The 23,372-nt window shown below is 33.1% G+C and overlaps 1 non-coding gene across 1 annotated transcript; it reads left to right on the top strand.

The window, feature by feature from the left end:
• Positions 1-19,363: 19,363 nt before the first annotated feature.
• On the top strand, positions 19,364-19,470 carry LOC122118497. The gene has a single exon (XR_006149384.1). It is a non-coding gene; the product is annotated as a U6 spliceosomal RNA (small nuclear RNA).
• Positions 19,471-23,372: the final 3,902 nt, after the last annotated feature.

Raw genomic sequence — 23,372 nt, 5'->3', positions numbered from 1 at the left:
CCAGAAAACCAGAAGTGGCACAGTTGCTCAATGAGTAGATTATTCACTTTGAACTGAAGAACAGAGGGACAGCGCCCAGGACTAGATTTCAAGCCTCATGAATGAACAAAAAAAAGGGGAGGAGACAATTTATATCTTTGCTGAATTGTATCCTCCAACCCACAAAAAAGATAAGTCTCAATTTATTTAAATTTTTGCTTTTATATTCAGCATTTTATAATTTTCAATTTAATACATTTTGACGATGTGTGAAAATAGCACAAAGAAATTCACAAAAAACAGTTGAAAAATAAAGGGCAATGGGAATGGAGAAAGACAGAAACGGGTTAATCAACGCCTTCATTAATATGTGAGAGTGTAAAATATTTCAATAAGATTTTTTGCACAATTAATATAAACCAATTAATAAATATCTTCCAAAGACTTTGGTATTCAAGTATGACATAAAGGAAAAATTCAGATTCTGTGGTGAAATGAAAGAAAGAGAGTTGAGAAAATACATACTTATAGTGATTGTCTAAATAAACTAAGAAATTCGGTCAACAGTTTGAAGGCTCATGGCTCATTGAACTAGAAGGCTGCTGTTATCTAAGATAATACTAAAATGTTAGACTTGAGCCCATCTTTAAGACTACTTAATACTATTGCTTTTTGAGTCAGTATACTTTTTATTGTTGTTGGTGGTGGTAGTCGTGGGCCTAAAGTCTCCCTCAGCTCTTCAGCTCAAGGCTAGATCTCTACCACTTAAGCCATAGTGCCACTTCTCATTTTCTGGTGGTTTATTGGAGATAAGAGTCTCATGGACATTTACTGCACAGGCTGGCTTTGAACCACCATCCTTAGTTCTCAGCCTCCTGAGTAGTTAGGATTACAGGCATGAGCCACCGGCGCCCGTCTTCTCTGTGCAACATTGTAACAATAAAATAAAATCAATAAAGGACATATTTGATAAATAAAGTAAAATGATAACTTACAGACAAATGAAAATAATAATATACAAATATGTTTATGTACATGTATGTACACATCTTTATATTCTTAAATATGTATACATATATATAGGTATTTGTATATATACAGACATAGTGTGTACATATACATTTATTTAAAGAGACGAATCAGAAATATATTAAGAGCATATTAATGCCAATGAAAAACTTTAACCATCCTGAATAATTTATCAAAAATCCAAATACATATCTCTATAGTAATATAACAACAACCAAGGAATATATCGAAGTATCATAACATACCACGACATTGCATACATATAGAGATTAGTGGAAATAGAAACAATAAGATACCCTTGCACAACCATTATGTAGAAATTGGAATCCTTATACATTGGTGCTTGGCATTTAAAATGATATTTTCAGTTTGTTAAACATACTGGCAAACTTTAAGATATTACACGTAGAGTTGTCTCTATGATATAGCATTTTCAATCATAATTTTATATACAAAATATATTTCAACATATGTCCAATGAGACACATGTACAAGAATATACATAGCAAAACCTTTTACAATAACATATAATAAAATATTTAAATGCTCATTGAGGATATAATACCATTATATACATGCATACAAAACAATATGCTCTATCTATGAGAAAAATTTAGATGGACTTACTTTTGAAATAGTAACATTACATGGGAGAAATAGATAAACTAGACTGCATTTTCTAATTATATGAGCTTTTTAAAATTGACACATCTGTAGAGGTTGAATATGAAATAATATCTGCTAAAGGGAGGGTAGGTTGAAATAATGACAGGAAGTGTTTACTAATAAATATTGGAGTATTTTGAGAGGATAGTGATGATAAAATGTTCTAGAACTGAAAGTGATGTTCTTACTCCAAATCTTTAACATTCTAAGAATCATTGTACTTTATCGAAGGATCACAGATTGCATTTGCATTATACTTAGGAAAAATTTTAGAACAGTAGTCGGTGAATCTGTGTAAAAATTTACAATTTAAAATCACAGAATTATATAATGCATAACTTTAGTGCGTTGATGAATATGATTATCAATAAAATATGATCTGTGATATATTCTCTTAGTGACCATACATGACATTGCGAGTCAGTGAATATTCTACAAAATTATGTAAATTGAGGGATGAGATAGGATTGAGAAGGATGAGTGATAATGATGATCAATATGCTTGTATTGACCATGGAATTTGTCTTAATGATAAACTGCTTGCCTTGAATGTGTGAAGCCCGGTGTTTGATTCCTCAGTACTACATAAACAAAATAAGCTGGAATTGGCACTATGACACAAATCAGAGTACTAGCGTGAGGAAAAGAAGCTTAAGAACATTGACAAGGCCCTGAGTTCAAGCCCCGGGACTAGCCAAAAAAATGTTCCTTTGTATTAAGCCTGGCACTAGTGGCTCACGCCTATAATTCTAGATAATCAGGAGGCTGAGGATTGAGGTTTGATTACGGCCCAGGCAGGAAAGACTGTGAGATTATTATCACCAATTAAATCTCAGAAACATTTGAAAGTGCTGCTGTGTCTCAAGTGATAGAGTTCTAGCATTCATCCAAAGGAGTTCAGGGACAGCTCCCAGCCCAGCGTTCAAAACTCTGAAGACAAAAAAGTAAACAAACAAACAAACAAAAACCTCACTAAACACTATTCATAAACTGCTTTGTCAAACAGCAATAACTCCCGTAAGACTACTTAAAGTTAATTAAAAATGTGATAAAATACAAGTCATTTTGGGAACTAGAAATAGTATACAGGGGACAAAGTAAATTTTATATCATGCAGTTTGAGTTGAAATTTTTTCTATAGTCTTCTAACATCATTTATGAAATTGACAATACTGCCAATTATAGGTCAATTTCCTTGAGGAACAGATTGAATTCTGCTGTTTTTTCATAGCAAACCGTAGATGTGATTTTTTTTGCCACTTATTGAAGTATATCTGATATTTTAAAGTAGATTTTTCCTAATATAATATTAATTTAATCAATCATTTCATTAGGGAGATGTTGGTCAAATTTTTTTTCTAGTAAATCTTATCACTTATAATAAATGAGAGCATGCTGTGATAGTCTCCTATTAACATGACAAAATACTTTATAAAATTCACTTAAAAGGGGGAAAGATTAATCTTGGCTTCTGATTTTATACATTTCAGTTTATGTTTCTTAATTGTTTTGGGTTGGTGGTGGCACAGTACCACATGTCAGGAACACGTGATGGAGTATGAGTATTCATGGAATCCAGGAAGTAAAGAAGAAGTGACATAGAAGTGGGAGAGGGAGAAACTAAAGGATGGAAAGAGGGAGAGGGAGAAGGAAAAGGAGAAGGAAAAGGAGACAGAGAAGAAAAAGAAGGAAGAGGAGGAAAGGACTTGACCTTAACATACTTTTTGACTACAAGTTCTCGGTGACCAAATCTCTACCACTATGCTGACTTGAAAGGGTTCACCTCTTTATGGCAACATAGTGAAAGCTAATTATTAATCTCAATCCTTTAAGATTTCTGATTTAATTTCTAGAGTGGTGAGTAGATATTCCTATACATTGTGATAACTTCTGTTCCTAAATATTTACTTGAATTAATCAGAGAAGGTATTTGGCATGGAGGTGTTTTGGTTATAAAATTGCTGGAGTGATATTTTGAGTGCAAATACATTTAACAGATAAGGAAGCTTCAAGATATTTCATTTTATGACCTACAAAAGTGACTACTTCATCTAACTCATAATGACTTGAATTTTTCATAATTTTATGACATTTTCATTCAAGATTTTGTCATCTAATGAAGTTCTTTCTAGTTGAAGGAAAAATAAATACTATTACAATCATTAATTTCTTAATTATTTTATAGAGTAGGTATAATATGAATTTCCTAACATTCAAAAATAAGTTATATTCAAGTCTATAGAATAAACAGATAAGTCATGGAATATCTTGCTTTATCTCATATTGAGATTGATTCAATGTCTAAAAATCACTGTTAACATAAAATACACGAAATTCAGTGTTTCGCTGAAATGTCTTGGTAATCAAACCTCAGAAACACATGAGCAGTAACTAAGATTTTTATATATTCAAAAAACTATGGATCTATATTTTATTTCAAAAAGATTAAGTTTAAAAGAAGAGAAAATCATGTGACCACAGTAGATAATCCTTAATGAAAAATTGCTTAATTCACCCTGACAGAGCCTATTGCTTTTAGTTTACATGAGAAATTTGTTTAACGATCCCTTTGTTGCTTTTGAATTTAGAGTACTTCAATTTGTGCAAAGATTCTGTCATTTAAATCTTCGAGTATATATTTTTTCATAAAAATGAAAACTATTTTTCACACTGCAGGTTCAGGTTTAATAACTAAATAAATATCTAAATGTTAATTTCTTAAATTGAGCCTCTAGAATTCAAAGAATAAGAAATTTATTTTATTGTTAAATGTATTATATGTGTGCTGAATATGAATATCTCAAGCTTGTAATCCTCACTATTCAGGAAGCTGGGGTTCAAAGTCAGACTTGGCAACAAAGAAAATATCTTATAAATATGTTAGAAACAATCACAAGAAAGAAAAAAAAACATTTGAATACTTATCTTGAAGTTCATTTCACCTAACATCAACATATCTGACCTTTTCTGCTTGTTTCAGACATGTCCCGCCCCCACGGTATATCCCCTGCTTTCACTGTATTTGATGATGAGGAGGGGAAGAGCAAAAATAAACCGTTTAAATAGGGATATAGGTCGACCCATTGCAACAATGAGATGTAAAAGTCGTTATGTCAAAAAACAAACTTTACAAACTTTAGCCCCGGGGGGATGGGGGGCGGTGTGAAACGGGATGGGTTGGAAGAGGAAACAAAGGAGAAGGCAACAATGCTTGATAAAAAACGTACTCATTACTTTGCCCATGTAATTGTAACCCCTCTCTACGGTATTTTCACAATAAAAATAATTATTTAATTAAAAATAATTTTTTAAAAGCCAGCCTTGGAAAGAAAGTTTGTGAGACGCATCTTAATTAATCATAAACACTCATCACAACACACACACAAAGCCAGAAGTGGAGTTGTGACTCAAATATTAGAGCAATATCCTTGAGGGGGGAAAAAAACAACTAAGGGATAGGTCTTGGTTTTTTTTGTCGGTTGTGGGGCCTGAAATCTGGTCCTGGGTGCTGTCCCTCAGCTTTTCATCTCAAGGCTAGCACTCTATCACGTGAGCCACTTCCAAATTTTTCTGCTTATGTGGTGCTGAGGAATCGTACCCAGGGCCTCATGTGTGGAAGGCATGCATTCTAGCACTGAACCACCTTCCCAGCCCAGGGATAGGTCTTGAGTTCAAATCACAAGAACAACACACACACACTCACACACAAAATATTATGTTTAAATTCTTATTTTAGTTTCAAGAAATAAACAATATCATGAACAGTAGTATTTTTTACATATCCTGCAACTTTGGTGAGTTGCTTTTAGTAAAATTTTTCTTAGATTAAACATAGGTTATTAAAATTAAAATTAATAAAGTATATTTATAATTACTCATAACATCTTGTTGTACAAGAGTTGGTATTTTTTCTGTAGCCATAGAAATATTCTGAGGGGCGGCTGGGAAGGTGGCTCAGTGGTAGAGTGCTTGCCTTGCATGCCTGAGGCCCTGGGTTCAATTCCTCAGCACCACATAAGAAAAAAAAAAGCCGGAAGTGGCGCTGTGGCTCAAGTGGTAGAGCGCTAGCCTTGAGCTGAAGAGCTGAGGGACAGCGCCCAGGCCCAGAGTTCAGGCCCCACGACCAGACCTCCCCCCCAAAAAAAGAAATATTCTGAGTAAAAAAAGAAAGGAAGAATAGAAGAAAATGAAAGAAAGAAAAAGAGAAAGAAACAAGAGAAAGAAAGAAAAGAGAGAAAGAGAGATAGGTACGGATGGAGGGAACGAGGAAGAAAAGAAGAAAGAAGGAAGGAAGGAAAAAAGGAAGGAATGAAGGAACAAAGGAAGGAAGGGAGGAAGGAAGGGACAAAAATAATTTAATCTATAAAATCTGCTATTTAGCCCAAAATAAACTTCATGAAATTAACCCTAGTAAATGCAAGTTTGCAATTTTCCTTTCTCTGCCTGTTCCGCATGCATGAATGAAACCAACAAAAGAAGGATCAGAAATAACCAGGTGAATCTGTTTGCATCTATAGTAAATATGTATACAAATCTTTTTCTCATTTTTAACATCATCAAATAACTATTTGCAAACAATTTACATTTAGTTATAAATATTCAAAAATTTGAGGTAACCAAAGGATGTCAATATATTATAGAATATGAGTACTAGTAATGAGTGCTATTAATATTTATTAATTTATTATTATTGATATTCATTTAATATTACAGTCTTCATGTTATATTAATTATAAAATTTTTATTTTTTATTTTATCAGAGAAATTAGCATCCTCTGATTTTTTCGTCTGTGAGAGTCTACTAGCAAACCGTAATTAAAATCAAAGGAGATCTGTATTTGTTGGCTCAAACGAATATTTCTGAAAGCAATTAACTCATCAGAGATTGTTCAAATACTTCATAAGGGCCTTCAAAAGGCTGTACCATGTTTACATGGTTACCTGTGATGTGATTCAAGAGCCACTAAACAATCTTACTTCACTTTGCCATCAGTATAATTATTCATTCACATAATTCACATGTTATAAGCTTGTCCTTAAGTTATTATCTTCTATGAAATAATATCCACATGATATATCACACTGAATTAAAGAAAAAGTTTCAAAGAGTATTGGATGATGTAACTCCTTCCAGATACACATGTTGAAATTCTTTTCCCCTGTCTGGTGGCACACACTTAAATTCCTAGTGGAATTGGAGTATTGAACCCAAAACACTATACTTGTGAAATAGCATCTCCATTACTGCCATACCTGCAGATTGTAGATGGATTGCTTATTTTGAGGTAGTATCACTATGCCTGGGCCTGATTGGACTGCAGTCCTACTAAAACAAGCATAAAACATTGGACCCAGCAAATGGTTAGTTTCTGAAACTTCTTTTTTTGTCTAGGCTTCCCTGGAACTGGAATTCTCTAATTGTTGATGCCCAAGTAGATAACATTACAGGTTTGAGCCACTTTATCCACTAAGCTATTCAATTTCAAAATGTCTTGATATTGCCTATATTTGTGCTTAACATATATAGTTAACCTTAATTTTCTCCCTCTTAAGTTTAGTACTCTTGAGCTGAAAACATTGGCTTTCTTGATATACATGGCTTTGTTTTGGATGGAATCACATCACAATAAAAAAAATCTCCCAAAAGTTTATTTCAAAAATCATGGAAAAGAAGGCTTCAGGTTGGAAAAAAATTGATCCTTAAGTTCTAAATGCAATACATTTATAGTGTTAGTCAATGTTTTCCTAATTATGAGAAGGAAGGTAGAAATGTGAAAGATGTTAGATATAATTTGATAACCTTCTAGTTCTCCATAGAAATTCTGTAGTCGCCACTTCATGTTATCTTCCTTCCTTAAAGCTTGCTTTAAAACCCTCTGGGTGGATATTGGCTGGACTTGATTGGTAATCTTCTCCAGGAAATGAAGCTGATTTTAGAAGGCTGATGGTGTAGTAAATAAAGGAATGATGAGAATGAGCACAGATATTGTCACAAAATGAGCAGACCTCCATTATATAATTTGCAAATATCTTTAGTATGTCTTAATTTTTATGTTGTAGTAGGAGCATCTATACAATGCTGAGAATTAGAATTCTACAAAATATACAATGAGAATTGGAATTCTACAAAATATGAAACATTGTTAGGTAAGGGTTGTTCAAGGATGTAATCTTAGCTAGGTAAGAGATTGAGATCTGAAGATTACAGTGTGAAGACAGCTTGGAGTAGGAACGATCATTCCATACTTAATTCCAATTAACCAACAAGGGAAATGGATTTCTAGGTCAAATGGTATGTAGAGCACTGGCCTTCAACATAAAAGCACCATCCAGGCCCTGAGTTTAAGCCCTGGGATCAACAGAAACAAAAACACAAAATACAACATAGAGTTAGATATTTTATAATGAAGCATACTCTAATGTACTCTTCAGTGTTAGAAAGACTAAACTTCTGTGTTAGCTTTATAACCTACCACAATAAGTGTTATTGTTCATTTATTAAGCAGGAAGGCTTACTCAGATTTAGAACTTTGAAGGTTTCAGTGTATGTTCAGTTGGTTTTATTGATTTTGGGGCCTGTGACAAGACAATGTCAAGGTGGGGAGTATGTCAAAGAGAAATGTTTTGACCTAGAATGATTAGAAGATAAAAGAAGAAAGTAGATGAGAATCTAGTTCTCATGTGTTTCACTCTAAAGAATTTAATCTCCAGAAGAACTATTCAGGTATTCTCCACAGTCTGGGAGGAAATAGAAAGTCATTTTTCTTTAACACGTAGGTCTTTCTGGGGCATTCTAAAAGCAAATGGCCATATCTTCACCATTGATAATGACTTGTCTAGGGGTGGAAGCAACTAGATATTTCTATAAATTCTAATCAGATCTCAGTAGACTAAATATTTTATGGAATTCCTATTAAAATATTTTCTTGCAGTCTTCATACAACATATGTGTTTATCTGTGTGTTTGTATGTGTGTATGAATAAACGAATACAACAATGTAGAGGATAAAAGTATTAGTATGGCCTTTTGTTTTTCTTCTCAAACCTTGAAAGCCTGCCACAATCCCAATCAAATCCCATCCAAGATTCAAACATCAATGCTGTCCCAAAAGTTTTTCATGCAAACCCTAGTACATCCACCTCATTTAAGATGGCCATGGTATATGAGCATTTAAAGTCTTATAATTATGTTGTCATCAAGGAAACAATGTACAATATTTCTTTTAAAAATACCTAGATTTTAGAACATTATCCAGAAAATTAAAGGAAATAATTATGGTATTAATTTAAATATTTAGTCACATAAATGGGTATTCTATATCCACAGAGGCCTATTAAACCACATGATTGAAAACCTCATCTATTACCAACTTCCATGAAGACAGTTCTTGGTGAAAATAAACGAGATGTGGTAAACAAATAAAAATGTATGCCACTAACAAATGCTGCTGTTCTAAAGCATGGAAGTGACAGAGCAATTAATGCCTATGAACAGCAGGTTCTAAGTAGTGGAATGTGATTACACCCTAAGTAGAAAAATCCACAGATATTTCAGGTTGTGCTTCGTAGTTGACATTTATGAGATATATTTTGGAAAGCACAATGAATGAAAGCACGTTGTTTGTAAAACTTTGCTGGCTGATAGAAACTTATTGAAATGTATCAAATGAGAAGACTGACAATATGGTGGATAAGATGTGGTATGCAGCTTTAAATACAGACTGAAGCAAACCAAAGAATTGGAATTATTTTTTTCCTTATCAAATACTTTCTGGGTATATTGGGCTATACAGTATAATGATGAAATAATCATGTCTGTGGAAAAGTAAGGAAAAAACACTGTCACCTTTTGAATTTCTTTTTAAAGTGAATCTTAAATGAGAAAGATGAAGAAAATTTAATTGAGTTAATAAAATATTATCAAGTATTAGTTTAATTTTTGATTAAAAGTTAAAACAAACTGACAGACTATTAGTCCTGGCACATGTTTTCTTTTTTCTTGTTTTTTTAGGGGGGGTATATATATTTTTTTCAGAAAGTCATCCTTGTCTTAACCATTTCCCATAAAATTTATGCTGTCCTAGGATCAGAGTTTTTTGTGGCTAAATTAAGATAATAGCAGGCTCATTTTATGCCAACACAATATATAAACACCAATGACATTTTTCACTGAACAACCACTCATAAAAAATCATAAAATAATAAAGTGAAAATCCATGTCAATATTTTTGTCGGTCATGAGGCTTGAATTCTGGGCCTGGGAATTGTCCATCCTTGGGCCACAGTGCCATTTCTTGTTTTTAGGTGGTTTATTGGAGATAAGAATCTCACAGACTTTTCTGCTCAGGCTGGCTTTGAACCACGATCCTCAGATCTCAGAATCCTGAGTAGCTAGGATTACAGTCACCAAAGCTCAAATCCAAGTCAATTTTTTAAAAAGCAAGCTTATTGAAGCTTCTGGCTTTTTCCAATAAACAATCTTATTTTTTCAGTATTAGTTTATAACTATGAGTTACTTTTAGATGTAACTGTGAATTTTTTAATAGAATCAAATATAATTCTTACCATTACTCTGTATTTCACAAAAATCCACTGTAATGGATTTTCACCAAAGTCAATTATTACATACTATCTCACACACTATTTTTATTACATTCTATATTGCATATAGTGTGAAGTGAAAATAATTTCGACAATTTCATATAAATTTTAGGTGCCATTTTAACATTACAAATTCACATCTGTGGTTTTAACTAAGGAAAAAATTTAGAGTTAAAAATAAAATATGAATGGGAAGGGATGGGAAGGGGAAACAAAGGAGGAGGCTACAATACTTGATAAGAAATGTACTCATAATCTTGCCCATGTAATTGCAACCCCTCTGTACAGTATTTTCACAATAAAAAAAAGAAATGCAAAAAAAACAAATATGAATGTTTAGTGTGTCCCAATTAAACCAAAAATTCTGAGTTCATCCACATAAAATTATTTTCTTTCCACTAAAGAATTTGAAGTATTACCATTGAAAATAGTTAGGCAAGAGGAGGCAAAATTCAAATCACGTCAAACAACGTCTCTGTTATTTTGCTAATCCCTCCACTAAGAAGATCTCCCTATTCCCAGTTGTCACAAAAATTGAAGAATCTCTTAGAATTCTATTTGGAAAACTTCTATATCATTGATTTTTTTGTATTTTCTATTATATGAAACAAAATATAGACACAAAACAATTGAAATAAAATACACACATATGTTGAAGTCATCACAGCTGGAAAACAACCACCAAATTGGAACTTCACCAGGAACAAAAAGATATTGTGCCCACTTTATTTTTTTAAGTACAAAACCTTCAAATACATGTTAATTTGAGTAGAACTATAAGGATAAATGTCTCTCAGAAATAAGGTTGTGCTAATTTGTAATTAAATTCATCTGGATGAACCTAATATAGTAAGTCCCTTGAATGAATCAAATTGTTTAAAACAAATGTAACTGTATGTGAAGCAAGATCTGTACATATTTAAAAGAAAAATTGCTACAGTATCAAATCACAAAAATCATGACATACTTAAAAATTTCAGAAATGCAATTACTAAGTCCAAAATATCCATAATGAGAACTAAATACTACTGACTTATCAAGAACAAAATATGCAAAGAATCTGAGCAGGGTACATGAAGTACATAATTTAAAACTACTCCAAATTACACTGCTTTTAGAAGACTGAATATGTGTTATCTAAAGGAAAAATCAGCACATTATATAAATGAAATTAAAAATCTCATGAAAAGAGAGAATTGAAAATAATATTTTAATAAATGGTGGTCAAAATCTAGTACTGACAAAATTTCATACCTATTTAGTTAGATTCAAAAAAGACCCAAGTTACTCAAGCTGATTTAAAACTTTGGCAAAATAGTAGAATACAACTGTAACATTATTATGGATGTTGACTCTGGCATGGAATTAATTTCCTCTATAATCTGACAAATTAATATATCAAAGAACATAACTTCTCCAACTAAATATCAGACCTAACTAAACATACAACCAGAAAAGTCATCATGCAAGCCATATCGCAGCTGGGGTAAAAGAAAAATCAGTCATACTGATTCTCTATTTATTTTAAACGTTGTTTTTTTTTATAAATTATTTCCTTTATCTTGCATTTTTCAAACATTGTGTTAAATGCTGTATATCTTGGTAACTAAATTTGGATGCCTCCTTAAATTTTGAGTAAAATATCTCACTTTAGTTCCTAACCCATGAAATGAGGTTTTTGAAAACAAATGCTAATAACCACTGTTTATAATACACAAGATCTCATAAGCATGATTTCAGGAAGCATAGGTTAACATTTTGATATTGTGGTCACGTGACTGATGAGGTCTATCTGCATGAGTATAGTTGTACATAGATTCCTCAGCCTAAATTTAGCCACTGTTAAAAAATGTTTATATCTCTATCTTTCACCCATCAGAGATGAAACCTGAGTATAAACTCTAAGGAAAATGATAAGGTAAGAATTTAGCTTTTCTGGATATAAAGTAAACAAAAATGCAGCATAAACTAACTCATTGTTTTAAAGTCAACCTATGTCTCTAAAACATGTTAACAAATTCCCTATAATGTGTAGCATTCTCAAGAAGGGAATCGGGAATGTGAGAAGAGGACTAAGCAAGTATTGTTTTCAAATATACATAATTTGGGTTTACGTCTTTTTTTCGTTAGAGGCATTTTTGATAAAACTGTTTGAATAATTGATTTCCTGTTCAGGTATAAAATATCCTAGTTGCATATACCAAACTACATTCAGAAAATGGCATATAGTAATTAAGTAGACTACTTATTCAATAAATAGTAAAAAGTATATACCTATAGGGTATTATTTGAACAGTGCATTGGAATTATTCTAATACAATAATTAATTTAACAATTTCATATTGACATTAATTATCTAGAGTATCTTTATGCTAATTGGACAAGATTGTCTTTCTAAATGAGCAAAACCTATTTCTCCTTTTACTCTATCAGGGAAATATGTGAACAAAAAATTGAAAATAACATATGACTGTACAACAACTCCAATGTATTTTTGACTTTTTATTAGCAAATGTTAATTTCACAAAGTATTTTATTGTGTTATACACATACATCCATATAATGTACCTTGCTAAATTTTTTCCTTTTATAAATTTCATTATCCTATTTTTCTACTTATGTTTTATTATGTCATTATACTAACCTAGGAAATATTTGAACATATTTACTCCACAATGTTTCTCTTCATCTCCTCTCTTACATTTTTTTCCAAATTTAATCAGTTTCCATCTTTTACATCTGGGTCATTCATTTTTCTTTCTTGGACTAGAGTCTGCATATGAGAAATCTAGTATTTGTTTTTCACAATAAGACTTATTGCGTTAATATGAAGGTTTCCAGTTCTATCTATTTTCTTGAAGATGATACGATTTCACTATTCTTTGTAGCTAAATAGTATATCATTGTGTATATATGTATATATGTATGTATATATATTACACTTTCTTTCTTCAATGAGTGATTAAGAAACATGTAGGTTAATTCTGTAGTTACTTATATTTTTTATGTGGGAGAAGGAAAGGTGGAAATAATGATGTTTGGAATGAGAAACATGCTCTTTAAGCAGACACTCTTGTATTTAAAACATCTTCTTAGCTGCTCTTTCATCAGTATTAGATAATGCATTGAATTAAAAAAATAAAATTTACTTACATTGGCAAAGGTGTTCTTTTTCAGTATCTATATTATTTTTTACTACAGTGTTACATTTAGTATGTCATGTGAGTATGGGGATGTATGTGAGCATGAAAATCTAGGCATGTTTGTATATGTAGTTGACTCGAAGGAAACTGAATTTTTGTGAGATACAGGATTCAAATAAAAATTTGAGACCTGTAAGTTGCTAAATTGATATATCTGTCCAGTTTGTGGAGTGTGATTTCAAGATCACATTTTGGTAGGTTTCATACCAAGTAGGTAGATGTTTCTAATCAAAAATCATAAGGAATAAAACAACAACTCTTTCATAATCATTCAGTCTTAGTACTTCAGACATTGTATTAATTGGAAAAAAAATAATTGAAAGTATGATGGGTCAGTAGTTAGCCTTTAGACACTACATTTTCCCCAAAAACTTCAGATGTACTCTTTGGATATTAATTACAAATATATTTATCAACATACAGATATAATATGAGCTTATATATGTAAATATATGTATATATTATAAATATGTCAATTATTTAGTTATATTTTAAATGTGCATCATAAGTATTGATTTATATATAAATGTAATTTATCCCATCATATATGCATATCTACATATATACATTTTTCCTTTTTTTTGGTCAGTCCTGGGGCTTGAAATCTGGGCTTGGGTGCTGTCCCTGTACTCTTCAGCTCAATGTAAGAACTCTACTGCTGGAGACATAGCGCCACTTCCAGTTTTCTGGTGGTTTACTGGAGAGAAATATTTCATGGAATTTCCTGTCTGGGCAGGCATTAAACTATGATCCTCAGATCTCAGCCTCCTGAGTAGCTAAGATTATAGGCTTGAGCCATGGGCGCACAGTTAAATTTATATATCTGAGATTTGTTAGTGAAACAAAGGGTACAGAAACTATTATTCTTATCAGGAAAGGACTTCACACTGACAGGTATCATTACAAGAAGAAATACTATAAATATTCACAGTGGCACAAAAATCCCTTAGATGCCTTGCAAGGCAGCATGTTTTTCCATTCACTGCATGTGGTTTGAGCGGATTGCAACCCAAGCGAATGTAGAAGATATTGGACCCTAACAAAACTGACAATTGCATAAACCCAGTCCTCTATGACAGATTTAACAAGGCCTATCTTGGAGATTCTTGTTAGGGACATGATAAAAAATTTATAGTTTATTTGTGATTACAGAACAGTTTTACACCTGTCACTTAGCCATTACCTTTATTTAACACAGTCCCTTTTTCTCTAACTTATATTTTCTTGGCTCAGGAAACTGTTTTTTGCTTTGAAAACCTGGCTGTTTACAATATAGAAATGGGTTTTTCATCCTTTTGAAATTACTGTCTGTATAGTGTTCTATGAGATGAGCTTCCTATGATATTCCATATCATAGGAATAAATTACTCTGATTCAAACTTGGACAACAGCTAGCTTGTTCTCTCTCCTAGGGAACCATCTGTATAGACTTTTTACATGTAAACAGACCCTCATTTACTTACAAAAGTCTGTCAGTGAGTCAAACCTAACTCACCCAAGTGAGGTGAATTCCTCTCTCATGCTTCTTTTACATTAAAAATGGTAAGAACTGTTCAACAATGCATATACTTTTTAATGTGAAGTGTGACTCCTATTTTCCATAATGTGAATCAAGGAGAGGAATCAGTTTAAGATGTGAAAGAGCCTTTCGAAGAGTTTTGGAACTTGAAAATTGTCCTGGGTATTCATTTTTGGAAAAATATCCCTTTTCAAAGACAAAGGACTCTTTTTTTTATATTGTGCAGGTACTGGGATTTGAACTCCTGGCCTTGAGCTCTACCTGGGCTTTAATTCTCTATGTTTAATCTATAGACCTGAGCCACACTTTCACTTCTTCCTTTTACCAAGAGTGGAGAAAAGAATCTCCTAGGTTTATCTACTTGGAATAGCTTCGAATTGCAATTATCAAATTTGAAATGGTTCCAAGCATTCCGTCTAAGGCATATTCAACAACTAGTGAAACTTGTGTTGGCTATAATTATGTATCTTTCTCTATGTGTGCACGTTTACATGTGTATATGTATGAGTGTATTTGTGTGTATGCTAACGTTCAAGTGAACCTACATAAGGGCATATACACACATATATGCATATATAAATATATATACAAATATAAATATATGTGCATATATATGTATATCAGATGTTCAGTGATTTAATCTATAGTTCCTAGCACATTGTCATTCTCACAAAATGTACATGATAAATTGCTCTGCAGATCTGTGATCTATTATGGATATCCTTTGTACTCACTTCCCCCATTAGTTTTTGACCATCCTTGTGAACAACTTCGGTCTACTTTCCATAGGATAGCTTTTTTTCATTACAGGTAGTTATTAACTGATAATAAAAGAAAAAAGGTTGCTTGTAAAAGGAAAAAAAAATTCTTGATTATAGCCATTCTACCTGGGGTGAGGTGGTATCTCAATGTTGCTTTGATTTGCATTTCCTTTATGGCTAGAGAGGTTGAGCATTTATTCATGTGACTATTGGCCATCCTTCTTTCACCTTCAGAGAAGTTTCTCTGTAAGTTTTTAGCCCACTTATTTATTGGGTAGTTGTTTCTTTGAAGATTTGTTGTTGGGGGATTTAATTTGTTGATATCCAGGTAGACTTTAGATATGAGACCCTTGTCTGTTGTATGGCTAGTGAAGATTTTCTTCCAATCCGTGGACATTCTATTGATCTTGCTAGCTATGTCCTTTGCCATGCAGAAGCTCTGCAATTTCATGCAATCCCATTTGCCCAAATTTTCTTTGATTTGTTGTGTTTCTGGGACTCTATTAAGGAAATTTTGGCTTGTGCCAATTAGACCTAGGGTTTCTCCTTTTCCATCCTGTAATGTTTTCAGAGTGTCTGATTTGACTCCAAGGTATTTGATCAATATGGAGTTGATTCTGGTGCAGAGTGATATATAAGGATCTAGCTATTTTTCTGCAAGTAGTTAACCAATTTTTCCAGCACCATCTACTGAAGAGGCTGTTAGATGTTGGAGGAGATGTGGACAGAAGGGAACCTTACTGAATTGTTGGTGGGAGAGTAAACTTGTTCAACCATGTTGAAAAGCAGTATGGAGGTTCCTCAAAAGACTCTACATAGATCTCCCCTATGACCCAGCAATCCCACTTTTGTGCGTTTCACCAAATGATCACAAATAAGACCACACTAAAGCTACCAGCACAACTATGTTTATTGCAGCATTATTTACCATAGCTAAGACATGAAACCAACCCAGATGCCCCTCAGTAGATGAATGGATCAAGAGAATGTGGTATATATACACAATGGAATTCTATGCCTCCATCAGAAAAAATGACATTGCCCCATTTGTTAGGAAATGGAAAGGCTAGGAAAAAATTCTATTAAGTGAAGTAAGCCAAGCCCAAAGAAACATAGGTTTCATGGTTAAACTTATTTGCAACAACTAGTATATGTCTGAGTCAAGCAGAAAAGTTCAGATAGGTTGATGTTAGGGACATGAACCCTAAGATATATATTCAAATGTTTTTAATGCGATTTTTTCTAACATATTTAAAGAATATTTCTTTGTTGCTTTGGATGTCCCTCCCCCACGGTATAACCCCTGCTTTCACTGTATTTGATGTTGATATAATTTGTGGGGGGGGGGAAACAATTCGTTTAAATAAGGATACGGGTGGACCCATTGCAACACTAATATGTACAAGTACTTATGTCGAAAAACGAACTTTACTACTTTGGTTGGGGGGAGTATTTGATATGGGGGACAGGGAGGATTGGAAGTTCTGGGAAGGAGAAACAAAGGAGGACGCTACAATGCTTGATAAGAAATGTACTCATTATCTTGTCCATGTAATTACAACCCCTCTGTACAGTATTTTCAAAATAAAAAAGAAAAAATAATAAAAAGAACAAAATTTTTAAAAATATATAAAGTAATCTTGTAGAAGATTAAAAAAATAAAAGAAAAATAATTTTAGGTCACAGGTTAAAATATCTTATCCATTCCAATGATTCCTATGAGATAAAATTTATAGTAGAAGTAAAAGTGAAAAGGAACTCCTAGATATGTTATTTTACCATTTAGAATGGCAAAGAATAATATCATGTCACTGTCATAACTCTTAAAGAATGCAAGGTTAACCGATGGTTGCTTTCATGTTCCCACAAAACTAGCAGATCCTGAAGCATAATAGTAGCCCAGCAGAAATTCTAAGTAGCAGACATGGGGCATGGAAGAGAAAGAGAGGAAATGAGACAGAGTGAAAGAGAGAGAGAAATATCATAATATTGAAAGTGAATAATAGATAAACAAGAGCTGTATGAGAATATTCATACTGCTATCTTTAGACTCTATGTGTTCATTTGCAGGTATTTGATATTTGTAATCCATCAACATGAAATATAAAGTTATGTTGATAAAAATAAAAGTGACTCAGAAGAAATTATAAATGCAAAAACGATCTTCACAGCAGCAAACTCTCAGAGATATTTCATGACTTTGAAAAGGATAAAGTGGCTGAAGTTACTATAAATTTAGAAGTACAACAATTCACAAAAATAGAAAAAGCTATTTATATATTTCCTTATATAACCCAAAGCAAAAGGAAAATGTTGTTTAGATGATTTTTTTAAAAACACAGTCTCTCAAGTGCTAGGAAGTTGGCTCAGTGGTAGAGTGCTTGCCTTTTATGCATGAGGCCCTGAGTTTGATTCCTCAGCACCACATAAGTAGAAAATGATGGAAATGGTGCTCTGCCTCAAGTGTTAGCGCTAGCCTTGCCTGAGGAACAGCACTCAGGCCCCAGAGTGCAAGCCCCATGACCAACAAAGTCAAAATAAAACAAAACAAAACAAAACACAGTCTCTCACATTTGTGGCCTCAACTCTGTAATACTGTTGCTTCAACCTAGGGCTAAGATTTTAGTTGTGGACATGTATCAACTCTCCTGATTCAGACTCTACTTGATCATTTTTTAATAAATATTTTGTTCTTAATTTTCCTAGTTGTAAATTCACATGCACCTATAAAAAAAGTGGTTTGACCACCCCAGTAACCTTCTCAAAGTACCTCCTAATGATGACTAACAAAAAGTTGTATTATATAACAAGTAAAACAATGCTACAAAGAAAACCAATAATTAAATAATGATTAATAAAATAAAAAACAAAAAAATTACCAGTGTTTTTAGTATTTGAAGTGCACTACATATTAGATTTTCTATTTTCTCATATTCCTGTACATTTTAAACCGCCTAAGATTATGATGTTCAACAAGATTTTTATAGGCTATGAATAGTCTTCAAAGTTACACACTAAGGTTATTATTTATGGCTCATCTCATTATTTGTTTATGGCTTATATCATCTCTTGTTCCTCGCTAAAATATAAAGTAAGGAATCCCTAAATTTTAACAAGAACTGTGTAGTAAGCAAGTCTTAATCCTTCATTCTGCTTCTTCACACAAAGACTTTGCAACTTCTCATTAACAAAGTTTCTATAAATTCTGAAATGTACATACTTAGTACTATATGTCTGCTAACATAAATCTTAAATACATTATAGAAAATTTTATACCTGCCAAACAGTCCTAATTTTGGCATATAATCTTAAAATTAAATAGATATAAAACACTAAAATTTTTGACAACCCTTAACACTTGCTGCTGTGTTCATTATGACATGTGCCTTGTATAGAACAATTGAATTATTTCCCCTACACATCTCTTGAACCACAAATATCTGGAATTATTTTGTTTTTGACATGTCCATCTTGACATTATTCTTAAATGTGTGCTTATGTAAGAAGTACATGGTTCTAAAATTTCACAATTCTTCTAAACTTACTTTTTGTTGAATTGCCTAGTTTAAGAAAATCAATTACACTTTATATATAAAAAATATTCTGTGCTCAATTCAGCATCACATAAACTAACATTGTAATGATACTGAGAAGATTAGCATGGCCCCTGCGCAAGGATGACAGGCAATTTCCTGAAGCATTCCATAGTTTTACAACAATAGATCCTGGAGGGGATGTGGACAGAAGGGAACCTTACTGCATTCTTGGTGGGAGTGTAAACTTTTTCAACCATTTTGGAAATTAGTATGGAGGTTCCTCAAATGACTCCACATAGATCTCCCCTATGATCCAGAAATCCCACTTTGGGGCATTTACCCAAATGATCACAAACAAGACCATACTAAAACTACCAGCACAACTACATTTATTGCAGCATTATTTAAGATAACTAAGATATGGAACCAACCCCGATGCTCCTCAGCAGAAGAATGGATCAAGAGGATGTGTTTTATATAAACAATGGAATTCTATGCCTCCATCAGAAAGAATGGCATCATCCAATTAGTTAGAAATTGGAAAGATATGGAAAAAATATTAAGTGAAGTAAGCCAAATCCAAAAGAACACAGGTCCCATGGTTTCCTTAATTTTCAATAACTAATATATGTATAGTATAAGCAGAAAAGGTCAAAAGGTATGTCCATATGACCACATAACATGATGTTCCGGGAAATGAAACCCAAGATAGGGATACAAGAATTTTTCTCTTTTTTGCTATTGTTTCTAATGTACTTATAATGTGCAATGTGATTTTTTGTGTCTTTTTATAGGTTCCTCCCCATGCTATAACAACTGTTTTCACTGTATTTGAAGTTGATGCGCCTATATCTTGTATATATGCTCTTCTAATTTGGGCAGAGGAAGGAAAAAAACAAAATGCCTAAATAGGGATACAGGTTTACCCATTGTAACAATGAGATGCACAAAACACTATGCTGAAAAATGAACGTTACAATTTAGGCAGGGGAAGGGGGGAGGGGAGTGCACTTGTGGAGGTGCGAGGGAAGGAATGGTAGGGGAAAAATAAAGGAGGAGGTAACAATGCTTGTTAGGAATTGTTCTCATTACCTAGCTCATGTAAATATGACACCTGTGTACTGTATTTTTACAATAAAAAGTATAAAACTTTTCTAAGAGGGAGGAGTTTATTTCCTTTATTTTGCTTATATAATATCGTTAACAAAGAAATTAATGCAAAACACTGATATGAAGATATTTAGAATGGATGTATGTGTGTATGTGTGTGTGTGCACGCACGCGCGCAAGTAGCATGCGTGTACAGGAAATTGCATTTCTGTTGGCATGCTCAGAATTTGAAATCGCGGCTTCAAGGTCTTGCTAGGCCTTTTCTCTCTAGATTGGTGAGCTACTATATAAGCTACATCTTCATTCTTGGCCCTATGCTAGTTCAATAATTTTTTGAAAAATTATCTCATGAATTTATTTTGCCCTGATTGGGTTCCAACTGTTATCCACAGATCTCGGGCTCCTGAGTAGATGTCCGGAGGAGTTAGGATTACAGGTGCGACCATCCAGCACAAGGTTTTCAGAATAATTTCAAAAGTAGAAGAAAATTTACTTCACAGGGTCCTGTTTTATCATCTCCTACTTTGAAAGCATTTTGGGTGATTGTATATGAATTTTTTAGGTTTTTTATTCTTAAAAGTCAGTTAATGATAATATTTAAAAGTTTTAGTACTTTTTAAAAAGGAAACTGGAAGTTTCCTCAATTGATAAGCTCAACTCTCTACATGATAACCCAATCTCACCAACACAGTCTGTGTTGAAGACAAAATGTAACAGAAAACAATCACCATGGACATTAATTGCTATGCTATTATTTCTTGGACAATATGAATATTGAATTGAGAATGTAAGAGAATGGAGAGATTTTACCTACCGTTTGTGTACTGCTAAAAGGCTTTTGGAAACTTTGCCTCATTTCCTTTCTCACTGTATGTCTTTGGGTCATCTACTTAAGGCATTTAATTACAATTTTTCCCAACACTAAAATGGTAATAACATTAGCATTATAACAAATATTATCTTAAGAATTAAGGGAAATAAAACTTGTGAAGTACTTAACCTAAACTTCTGTGAAGGAGCTTTGAGTTTAGCCAGCAGTTTTTTTTAAATACTAAATAGAATGCAATAAGCATTACAAAAACCATTACATGTAGTGAGAAACCAGAAGTAATGTTATCTATTGACCATGTTCTGCTTCCAAGGAAACCAGGGTGATAACTTCTTATTCTGTAAATCAAACTGGTTATCTTATATCTTACGTCTTGGTAGTGTAAAAGTATCAGGGAAATAATAATGAATGAATGTTGTAGACTGAGGTGAAGTCCATATGAAAATGTGAAAAGCTGATAAAACATAAAAGTACCTTCGCGATATGTTGTGGTTTACATTTTAAGGAAGACCTAGAAGAATGAATTCTCTTTTTGATATCCTAGCATAGGTCCTTAGAAGTAGGAACTCTTTCTTCCTTCTTGTAGAGGCATCATCAGATGAGAGGAACTGTATTTTTTTTGTTTGCTTCCTTCCATTTATTCTTCAGTTTGAAATCTGAACTACTTGAGACTGAAAGAGAGCAAGGGAAATTAGACACATAGACTTTGGAAAGAACAATTAACGTAAAATAAATAAAATGCACATAGCCTTGTTAAAGGTCTAACTAAATTGAATTATAAGGTCTCAAGCATTAACAGAAAATGATTTAAGCAATATCATTTTATTGAAAATTGAAAAATGTTAGGAGTGGCTTAATATTTTTCTATCTACTACCTTGAATTAATTACTGATTTTGTATAGAGAGATTAAAGATGAGATTAACAAGAAACTTGATTAAAATTGGACAAAAGTTCTGAATAGACATCTTTTCCATAAAGCCCTGAAAATCGCCAGTGGGCTAACAAAGTTGTGTTTAATACAACTTCTATGCTGGCTTAATGGTTTGTGAACTGAAATCATTAGAGAAATGTAATTCAAAATTAATATGATAAGGAGTTCCGGGAAGATGGCGGAGGAGAAGCTGGAGGCTAAACAAGCTCTCGCAGAGAAAGGAGTTTTATTTTATTTTTTTCAAATTTAATTTTTTTTGGTGAACATACTGTACAGAGGGGTTACAATTACATGGGCAGGATAATGCGTACATTTCTTATCAAGCATTGCAGCCTCCTCCTTTGTTTACCCTTCACATCCCTTCCCAATCTCCCCCCTACCCCTCACCCAATCCTCCCCCCTCCCCCCCACACCAACGTTGTAAAGCTCGTTTTCTACATGACAACTTGTACTTCTCATTGTTGCAACAGGTCCACCTGTATCCTTAAACGACTTGTTTTTCCCCATCTCCTCCACAAGTTATACTGACATAAAATATAGTGAAAGCAGGGGTTATACTGTGGGGGAGGGACATACAAAGCAACAAAGAGTTAATCTTATAAATGCATTAGAAACAAATGCATGAAATAAAAAAACATTAAAATACCTATCTAAGGGTTCATTTTCCTAACATCACATTATCTGACCTTTTCCGCTTGACTCATACATATACTAGATATTGCAAATAAGGGAAACCGTGGGACCTATGTTTCATTGGGCCTGGCTTACTTCACTTAATATAATTTTTTCCAAGTTTTTCCATTTCCTAACAAATGGGGCAATGTCGTTCTATCTGATGGAGGCATAGAATTCCATTGTGTATATATACCACATTTTCTTGATCCATTCATCTACTGAGGGGCATCTGGGTTGGTTCCATATCTTAGCTATGGTAAATAATGCTGCAATAAACATAGTTGTGCTGGTCGCTTTAGTGTGGTCTTGTTTTTAAACATTTGGGTAAATGCTCAAAAGTGGCATTGCTGGGTCATAGGGGAGGTCTATGTGAAGTCTTTTCACGAACCTTCATACTGCTTTCCAAGTTTACACTCCCACCAACAATGCAGTAAGGTTCCCTTCTGTCCACATCCCCTCCTACATCTGTTGTTGTTAGAGTTCTTGATTATAGCCATTCTAACTGGGATGAGGTGGTATCTCAATGTTGTTT

Source organism: Dipodomys spectabilis, unplaced genomic scaffold (genome assembly GCF_019054845.1).
Source record: "Dipodomys spectabilis isolate Male_0828 unplaced genomic scaffold, ASM1905484v1 ptg000154l, whole genome shotgun sequence".
Classification (NCBI taxonomy): domain Eukaryota; kingdom Metazoa; phylum Chordata; class Mammalia; order Rodentia; family Heteromyidae; genus Dipodomys; species Dipodomys spectabilis.
Note: the sequence above shows the minus strand (reverse complement) of the source record. Positions and strands in the feature narration are given on the sequence as shown.